Source organism: Rhineura floridana, chromosome 5, assembly GCF_030035675.1.
Source record: "Rhineura floridana isolate rRhiFlo1 chromosome 5, rRhiFlo1.hap2, whole genome shotgun sequence".
NCBI lineage: Eukaryota > Metazoa > Chordata > Lepidosauria > Squamata > Rhineuridae > Rhineura > Rhineura floridana.
The window spans coordinates 139,469,352-139,479,709 of NC_084484.1; the positions used below are offsets into that span (position 1 = coordinate 139,469,352).

General features: G+C 42.9%; 1 protein-coding gene across 1 annotated transcript in view; it reads right to left on the reverse strand.

Annotated features, from left to right (window-relative positions):
* Positions 1-5,245, reverse strand: part of TMEM45A (transmembrane protein 45A) — a 37,838-nt gene extending 32,593 nt beyond the window's left edge. The window contains exon 1 of the mRNA XM_061629540.1: positions 4,903-5,245. The gene's annotated coding sequence lies outside the window, so the exon portion shown is untranslated. The remainder of the gene's footprint in view (positions 1-4,902) is intronic.
* Positions 5,246-10,358: the final 5,113 nt, after the last annotated feature.

Here is a 10,358-nt window from a genome sequence, read left to right on the forward strand (position 1 = left end):
TGAAGGAAAGGTTATGGCCACTAGTCTCTTGGAAGAAATCAAGCAGATGCATGTTAGAGAGTGGATGTGTGCCTCTTTATTCATGGCAATTTCTTTGGCCATTAAAAGGGCTTGCAATTTGCTGTGTAAACCTTAGAAGATGTCAGACTCAAAATGGCAGACAACCAAAGTGCTTTTTATGGAACTGATAACTCCAGTAAGTTTCTCAGCCTTTCCTTCTCATTTTCTGTCCATCGAAGCAGGTTTGTAAATATTGACAGAACATCACAGTACAGGTATCTTTAAAAACAGAATCTGCTGCTTTAAATCACAGCAGAATAGAAATAATGGAGGTGTTTTCACAGAATATTTCTCTTTGAGAAGGACTCAAAATTGTATGGGAAAGTATAAATTGACTGTCTTCTGATAAATGTATTTCCCTAAAAACAGGTGGTATTTTTTCTTTTATCACTACTGATAAAGGCTAGTAGGAAATACATGTTTAGGAAAACGGTAGTATTTGAGTTCAGAGACAAATCAAATACTGTTGCAATCTCTGTCTCTGTTCACTGATGCTGCACAATCACCATTCATTTAAAATAGGAACTGGGGTAGTGATGAAAAGGTAGTGATTAAAAGCTGGAACTAAGATCAGCCAAGAATTCATGAGGTGGTCTTAAGTTAGCTAGTATTTCTTAGCCTAATCCCCTCCCCCAATTATTATATGACAATACTGGCCCATCTTTCAGGGTTGTTGTATGAGCTGATCCTTGCATTATCTAGGTCAGGCGTGGGGAATCTCAGGCCCACAGGGCAAATTTGGCCCTCCAAGCCTCTCTATCCGGCCCTTGGGATTCTCTCCATACCACACCCCTTTTCCCAGCCCACATTTTGCTCCCTGCTTGAGAGTTTTTGACTGGCTGAACACTGATAATGCCTCTGGCTTGCCTGGATGGAGGATGGAAAGGGGTGTGTGAGCGTGTGTAGAAACAAGCCTTCTAGCTTCTAGTAGGTAATATTTGCATTTGTTGCTGCACCCATTTTTGCCTCTGGCCTCACCATTGGCATGTGGGCCCTGGAAGGTTACCCAGGGCCAGAAGGGAATGTGGCCCTTTGGTTCTTCATCCAGGCCTAGGTAATGTGATAGCCACTAAAAAATGAATACACACCTACATCTCTGTGGTTGGACAACCCTGCATGAGGACTGGGATCACTGGGAGGAAATTGCAGGGAAGTGGATTTCTGCTAAAGGTTAGGAGAAACTTCGTAGTGTCAAAAGCTGTTTGACAGTGAAACAGACTGCCTCAGAACGTGCTGGACTTGCCTTCTATAGGCATACCATCACACACTCTGCATTGTAGAGCCTGAATTAAGCAGGGGATTGGTTGGACTAGGCATGGGGTGGGTAGAAGATAGATCTGTATCTACCGTGGTAGATCAATGCACAATTTGCAGCAGATTGGCAATGGTTTCTGACTCCCAACTGTTTATTATTTACATTACATTGTATTGCATTGATATTCAACATTTTCTCCAAGGAGCTCAAGGTGGGGTACATGGTTCTCCTCCTCCTTCTCATTTAATCCCAACAACAACTCTGTGAGGTAGGCTAGGCTGAGAGGCAGTGACTGGCCTAAGGTCACCCAATGAGCTTCATGGCTGAGTGAGGATTCAAACTCTGGTATCCCAGGTCCTAGTTCAACATTCTAATCACTGTACCACACTGTCTCTCAATGGTTTAACTATGGCAATAACAAAATGACTCCCACACACAGAGGCTTTTAGAATCTTTTAGATTTTGCGCTTGTATATGCAAGTCAACCCAATGTACGACTAATGGGTATAGTAAATAGCTAACTGCCCCCGAAGTCACCATACTGCAGAAGATGCTCACACCTGGGCAAAATAAACTGAAAGATCCCTTCCAGCTCCAAAATACTATGTTTCATAACAGTAAAATGTGAAACACCATTCCGTAGGAGATGATAGTACTGTTGTAGCTAATAACCACATGATCCAGGTGACCTAAATGACTTGGCACTTGCATTAAACTATCCCTTGAATTAGACAGCCACCACTGATGTAACAGACATTGTTCACCATTCTTTCTACCATCTGGAATATCTGAATAATAATGTGCAGTACTGTTGCAGCATGGAGGGTTCTGTCTCAGGGCACTAGGTTGTAGCAACTACTCTTCGCTTCCCTCCCAATTCTCTTTTGAAAAAAGAAATCCATAAGGGTAAAAACTGGTTTGTAGAATCACCTTGCACACGAAAACATGCTTCATAGGTTAACAACATTAACAAAGTCACACTGAAATATCCTATCAGAGGGAGAGAGACAAATATGTCACATTTGCAAACTAAAAAAAAAAGCTGTTTCCAATGTTAACTACTCCTGGGAGCATTCCTGTGTGTTATAACCATCCACGCTTGCAGAAAAAGAAACAGGCTAACTATAGATCACACTATACACTGACTGACCGAGATGAAATAAAAGGAAGATGAAAGCAATACACTGAAGAACTCTATAAAAGAGATGCCAGGATGACAGATTCATTCACGGAGGAACCATATGATGAAGAACCAGAAATTTTAGAATGCGAGGTGAAAGCTGCTCTTAAAATACTTGGAAGAAACAAATCACCAGAAATAGATGGCATACCAATAGAGTTGCTACAAGCTACTGAGACTGAATCAGTTCAAATTTTGACTTAAATCTGTCAAGAAATATGGAAAACTAAACAATGGCCCACAGACTGGAAGTGTTCCATATACATCCCAATTCCAAAGAAAGGGGATCCCAGGGAATGCAGTAATTATCGAACTATTGCCTTAATATCCCATGCAAGTAAAGTAATGCTCAAGATTCTACAACAAAGGCTCTTTCCATATATGGAGCGAGAAATGCCAGACGTACAAGCTGGATTTAGAAAGGGAAGATGTACCAGAGATCATATCACAAACATATGTTGGATAATAGAACAGAGCAAGGAATTTCAGAAGAAAATCACCCTGTGCTTTATAGATTACAGCAAAGCCTTTGACTGTGTAGATCATGAAAAACTATGGAATGCTTTAAAAGAAATGGGGGTGCCACAGCATCTGATTGTCCTGATGTGCAACCTATACTCTGGACAAGAGGCTATTGTAAGGACAGAATACTGTATGGAAAAACCGATTGGTTCCCCATCGGAAAGGGTGTGAGACAGGGGTGTATTTTATCACCCTATTTATTTAATCTGTACGCAGAACATATCATACGGAAGGCAGGATTGGACCAAGATGAAGGAGGTGTGAAAATTGGAGGGAGAAATATCAATAATTTAAGATATGCAGACGATACCATACTACTAGCAGAAACCAGTAATGATTTGAAACGAATGCTGATGAAAGTTAAAGAGGAAAGCACAAAAGCAGGACTACAGCTGAACGTCAAAAAGACTAAAGTAATGACAACAGAAGATTTATGCAACTTTACAGTTGACAATGAGGACACTGAACTTGTCAAGGATTATCAATACCTTGGCACAATCATTAACCAAAATGGAGACAACAGTCAAGAAATCAGAAGAAGGCTAGGACTGGGGAGGGCAGTTGTGAGAGAACTAGAAAAGGTCCTCAAATGTAAAGATGTATCACTGAACACTAAAGTCAGGATCATTCAGACCATGGTATTTCCGATCTCTATGTATGGATGTGAAAGTTGGACAGTGAAAAAAGCGGATAAGAGAAAAATCAACATTTGAAATGTGGTGTTGGAGAAGAGCTTTGCGTATACCATGGACTGCAAAAAAGACAAATAATTGGGTGTTAGAACAAATTAAACCAGAACTATCACTAGAAGCTAAAATGACGAAACTGAGGTTATCATACTTTGGACACATAATGAGAAGACATGATTCATTAGAAAAGATAATAATGCTTGGAAAAACAGAAGGAAGTAGAAAAAGAGGAAGGCCAAACAAGCGATGGATTGATTCCATAAAGGAAGCCACAGATCTGAACTTACAAGATCTGAACAGGGTGGTTCATGACAGATGCTCTTGGAGGTCACTGATTCATAGGGTCGCCATAAGTCGTAGTCGACTTGGAGGCACATAACAACAACAACAATAGATCTGTATCTAAGAACAGACAGCATAAAATAACTGGTATGTTATGCCAAGCACATAGTAATGGGTGACTCCAGCTGAAAATATCTGTAGCGCTACCAGAATTACAAAACGTTTTCAAAAGAGGTTAGATCCACCCTTGTTATATTTAAAACAAATTGGTCTTGTATGCAAAGCACATTCATTATTAATCTTTCATAAATTACCCAAGTTATTTTAGTACATTGAGTGTTTCCTATCAAGCCCCCAATATATAAAGAACAGAAGGCAAAGAAAATAAGAGCAAGGGCTCCAATATCAAAAGTTGCTCTGTACAGCTCTCTTCCCTCCTCTCCCGCTCCACAATCTGGAAAGGGGGGGGGCGGACCTACTTTCCAGGATGTACGAATAAGGCGCCATCCATCGAGAAGTTCTCCTGCAAAGTTCCAATGAGATGAACGGGAACCAGCGCCATTCCTTTCAATGGGACTTGCGCAGAACTTCCTACTGGATTGCGCTCCAAGGCGAAAGTTCGCAGCAAGAGATGCTCAATAATGTTTTTAAGGCTGCAGTCCTACACATGCCTACTCATAAGTAAGTCTCATTGAGTTCAGTTGGTCTTATTCTCAGGTAAGTGTGTACAGCCCAAGTCCTACTAAACTCATTAAAGGAGACTTCGGTGTATGCATGCTCAGGATCGGGCAGTAAAAAAAACCCGAGTCATGTAAACAAATAGAAAAACAGCTCCGCTTCTCGTTCCCTTCTCTCAACAGAAGTCAATGAAAGCGGAGAAACCCCAGTTTGCAAACACATTTGCAAAAGCTTACCGAACTTGGTCTGTTTCTTTGCAACTTGTTTTGCTCCTCCGTTCACACTTCTCCCTTAGTCAAGGATGTGGACGTGCGGGTGATCTCGTTCTTTTCTCAATAACTAGGAAAAGCTCAAGCTGTTGCCTGGGAAGGATGCTCCAGTCCCATTACACTCCTCCCCACTTCCACCCGCCTCTGGCAGCTGCCCAGATGTGCCTCTCCTGGCTCCACCGCTGGGGTAATCAAGTCGGCGGCTGCTCTCTCCTCCGTCCCCCGGTGCTTTCCATTGGTGGCTTTAACCTTCTCTCGCCTGCGGATGGGCTGAAAGAGGCGTCCGTCTCTGAAAGAGTCCGCTCGGCTGTAGGCGGGCAGCCGCCCCCTACTGGGGTAACAGAAGCAGGACTGCCGGGGTTGCAGTGATGTGGCACCGTCTGTGTAGAAGGGGAGGGGGCTGGCAAGGAGGCGGCAGAGGCGGAGGGTGTGTTTGGGCGTGGTGTGGGTCAGAACTGGGACCCACTGGCTGTTTTGAGAGCCGCGGGTTTCAACCGCCTTGCCGCTTGTGAGGAGAAAACGAGAGATACTCTATTAGGCAGAGCCTACTAAAAGTTCAGCGCCTTTCAAGCGAAGATGTTCTCTCCCTCGTTCTTGGTGCTTGTGGGAAGCGATTTCTTCGAAACCTTAACGAAACGCCGGCTGGTCTTAGAGAGCACACGTTCCTGTTTGCGTTTCTGGGAACTCTTTAAACAGTCGTCGTTTGGCACTGGTCTACTGCTTTTGTCTGCTACACATTAAATTCCTCAGGCAACTCTTGAGAGTTGGTGCCAGTGACTAAAAGGCTTTTGTTTTTACGGAGCTGACCAGCCCCATAAGATAAAGGAGGAAGCTACCACTAAAATTGGCTCTTGAATTATTGTCCACCACATAGAAGGGTTGACCTTTTCTTCTCATTTCTCAGATCAATAATCTGCAGATGCCCCCCCCTTTTTCCCTCGTCACAATTAGAATTACAGTCATCTTTCAGATCTTACTTTTAAAAAAAAGTTTTTTAAAAAAGAATAAGAATAGAAAAGCATAATTGAGTAACAATGCGGGAACAGAATTCTGGGGAAGTCATATATCACTATCCCATCTAATAAACATCAGTATACTACAGATGATAAGGGGGGAAATGTTCAGCATTTTACAATATTAAGAATTCCAAATTGAATGAATTGGTGCAGGTAGTGAGAGTTGCAATGTCGGTGCCATTGGCATACGTAATAAATGTCCCCCCAAGAAGTGTGGAAAACTGCTGGTTCTTCAGTACCTTTCAAGGCACATTCTGCACGTTCCTCATTCAAATTCCCTAGGGTTCAAGGAAAGAGTCTTCTTTACTGGAGTATATTGCACTTTCTGGATTAGTTGCTATCATGAATTAAAATCACCATTTTATATTATAAGTATATACCATTAACACATCTGTCATTTCAGATCATGATAAAGAGCAACTTTCAAACGTGTTGCAAACACCTGGTAGAAATCAGCAACTCCTTGCAAAAGCTAAAAATCACATTTAGTGTGTGGTTGTTTTAAACACTTCTGTCTGTAGTGCAAGATGTGTATTGTTTTTGGCAGGGGTTGGGGTTACCCGGTTTGTATTTTTTCTAAAGTTTTTTTTTTGTACTTGTGCAAGTCTTACAGTTTTACCTAGCATGCTGATACCTCCCTTTTGTGCATGGATAGTGCCATTATGGCTGCCTAAGAAGCTCACACCCCGAGTATTGGAAACAGAGGGGATATGGAAAACTATCTTATGCTGAGTCATACCAATGGTCCACCTAGCGTAGTGTTGTCTACCCTGTCTGGCAGTAGCTCTCCAGGGTTTTAGACAGGGTTTATTTCCCAGTTATTCCTGGAGATGTTAGAGATTGAACCTGGGCCCTTCTGCATTCAAAGCAGATCCTCCACTACTGTGCTATGGCCCTTCCCCAAGAGGGTCCCTGCAACAAAATGTGAGTGTGTCTTGGTGGGGGGAACCTTCAAAGTTCTCCCTTTTCAAGCAGGGTAGGGGGCTGCTCAAAGTGAAAGAACAGGTGGGTCCTGGCTGCCAAGAGAGTGAGTGCATGGGCAGGCAACAGCTGGCAAGTGAGAAAGTGAATGGGTGGGTGGGTGGGTGCCTTTATATATATATATATATATATATATGTCTCTCTCTCCATCTTTTTCTTCCAGCTGCTCCAGTCCCCCTCCCATCCAGTTTTCTATTTCCCCCTTCTCGGTCAGCATTTTATGGGCACAGGGCATGCTTGGTCTTCATTGGGCTGTTCTGCCAGCATTTTTCTGAAGTTTTTTTTGTACTTCTGCCAGGATTATCCTGAGTCTGATGACATGCCCTTATGCGTGGTTGTTGCTGATTTGGCTATATAAGCAATAGCATCTTGTGGATGGAATTGGAATGTGGGATGATGGTAGAAAAAGTAGAAATAATCTCACTCTTTAATCACCTTGATTATGTGAACCAAAGGAAGGAATATACAAAAATTAAGTATGTCCCCAAAAAGGGAGGGTGAAGTGTGTTAAGGACCATCCTCCATGATGCAGATCTGAATACATCCATATCATAGTAACTCCTCAAGCAGGCCATTTGCCATTGTAGCACCAGGGAAATAGCATTCCCATTCAGAAAAACATTCAGTTTAGAACTATCTGAGTGTCGTGGAGGATAAGGCTATCAGTTGCTACTAGCCATTATGGCTGTGCTCTGCCACCATAGACAGATGCAGTGTGCTTCTGAAAATCAGTTGCTGGAAGCCATAGGAGGGGAGAGTGCTCTTGCACTTGGATCCTGCTTGTGGGCTTTCCATGGGCATCTGGTTGGCCACTGTGAAAACAGGATGCTGGACTAGATGGGCCACTGGCCTGATCCTGCAGGCTCTTCTCACGTTCTTATGTGTTGGACATTCCTCAGCAATTGAAATAAATGTCACTGTATACTGAAGCCACATTGTGTAGGTCACAGGCAGACACTGCATCTACAGCAGAGGGCAGGCCTTGGCACAGAAAGATGCTTATCTGCAATTATGTAAGAAATCTGCTACAAGAGATACAGACTCAGATCTTTAAAGCTGAGTGCCTGCAAAGACATTTTGCTCTCAGGCAAAGAACAAGACACCATCTCTCATTCCATGTGCAGAAGCTGACTGGCCTGGCAGTTGAATCTTATTTTAATTGCTGGCAACAGGACAGCATCCTCCACTGCACTTGAGAGGGCAGCAGGCTGTCTTAGAACAAGCACAGGGTATACACAGCTCTGTCCTCCAATACCTTACCACCACTCCCTGCCCTGCAACCTCTGCCACCTGAGACAACTGCCTTAGCTTACCGAATGGTAGGGCTGGCCCTGCTTGACAGAATGTATGGGATCGACTTTGATGCTGCATCTTAAGTGAGGCAGTAAATAGCAGCACTAGCAGACATAATCCAGTTAAAGGACAGCCCACATGAAACTCACAAGCATCCTGTTTGAATGTCTGCCAGCTCCTCCCACACGCCATCTTCAAATTTGCAAGATGCAGACACTGATGGCTTGACTAGGAATGGTTGAATCAGTTAATTTTGGTTTCTCTCCACTTCTCATTTCCACAGTTTTAAATTCACTACTCCAAATCAGTTTGCTTTTTCTTTGTTTCAGTAGCTTCCTTTGTTCTTAGGAGGTTAGTACCAACCTTCAAACCAAGGGACAGAAACTAATCTCAAATGGTACTGTAAATGTTTGTTTGCTATTTATTTGCAGAAGGCTGATCTTCTGTACTCTAGTGATAATTCTAGAACCCATACCAAAAGAAAAAAGAAAAGCAAGAGAATTAAAAGTAAACCTCAACTGAACTCTTAATAAAAGAAATAAAGCACCAGCACCACACACTCATTCAATCCTTGGGTGGGCAACCTTAGGCCCCAGAGCTGAATGCAGCCCTCCAGGCCTCTCTCCCCCTGACCCTTAGGACTCTCCTCAGGCCCCACCCTTCACCAGCTGTAGTCTGCGCCCTCCTCAAATGCTTTTGCCTGGCTGAACTGTGCCCTTGAACTGTGATAACGCCTCTTGCTTGCCTGAATGGAGAGGTCAGCAGGGGTATACAAACCTCTGATTTTTGCATGGCTGAGATGCAGCCCACTGCACAAATGGAAGAGACCCTGGCCACCACTGGGCTGTGACCCATAGAAGGTGGACCATGAAAGAGTGCAACCCCAAGGCTGAAAAAGGTCCCTTAGCCACTTCTGATTTAATCCCTCGGTACTGAGTATCTTACTACTGTGAGCAATTGTGGATGACATAGTGGGGAAGAGGTGCTTACCTGATCTCCCAGCAGGTCAGTTCTTGTTGCTTACCAAGGGGAGGAAGAGAAGGGCAGAGCAGCAGGGAGGACAACATGGTGCAAACCAGCAACATCAATATGGCATTCCTGCTGGTGTGTTTTTACTGGTTGTACTCTGACTCCTGCCCGCATTCCAGATAAAATTTTATCCCTGCATATAGGAACCCAGGAAGCTGCCTTACCAAGTCAGATCACTGATCCATCTAGTGCAGTACTGTGTATTTCCAATATTTTATTTATTTATTTACATTTGTACCCCACCTTTCCTCCAAGGAGCTCAAGGTGGTGTGCGTGGTTCTCTTCCTCCCCATTTTATCTTCACAAGAACCTTGTGAGGTACCTTAGGCTGAGAAACTATGACTGGCCCTAGGTCACCCAGTGGGTTTCATGACTGAGCAGGGATTTGAACCCTGGTCTCCCAGGTCCTAGTCCATCACTCTAACCACTACATCACACTGAGATGAATGCCCCAAATGTAATATATTTTCCTGAAATAGTCAATATTTACTGTAATATGCCTACTTAGTATGATCTTTTCTTGTACATGCTCTCTGTCTGTGCAACACATAAGATGATTAGTATGTGTATACGCATATATACGTTAAGAGATAAGACACTGGACTAATTATATTATCACACCTCACCCATGCTGAAAAGCCATCTTAGTACAAGTTCATTGTCTGATGACATCACTGCTGATCTAATAATTCTGCTGATGCAGGCCTCCTATGATCTTTATCACATATGTGACAATAACTTTACTATTTCAACAACTTAATGAGGATGGCTTATGAAGAAATGAGACTTCAGACAAAAACTGTTTTAAGAATAAGGTAATCTCATCTATTTAGATATGTTCTTCATGCAAATGTGGCGCTGAAGAAGGCGCAAGTAGATAACAGTGTAAATCCCTTTTACTTTGTGCCGTAATCTTCTCATTCCAAACAGAAAGACAGACCTGAGAAATTATATGCACTAAAACTGTCTAGTCAACAAAAAATCTCAACCTAACAAACAATAAATGTACTAAAATGCCGCTGAAATTACAATATTTCCTAGAGTGTGGTCATTGTTTGAAAATAAGCTTTGGGAATTTTTCTGATGGCAAAAAACCTAAGAAGG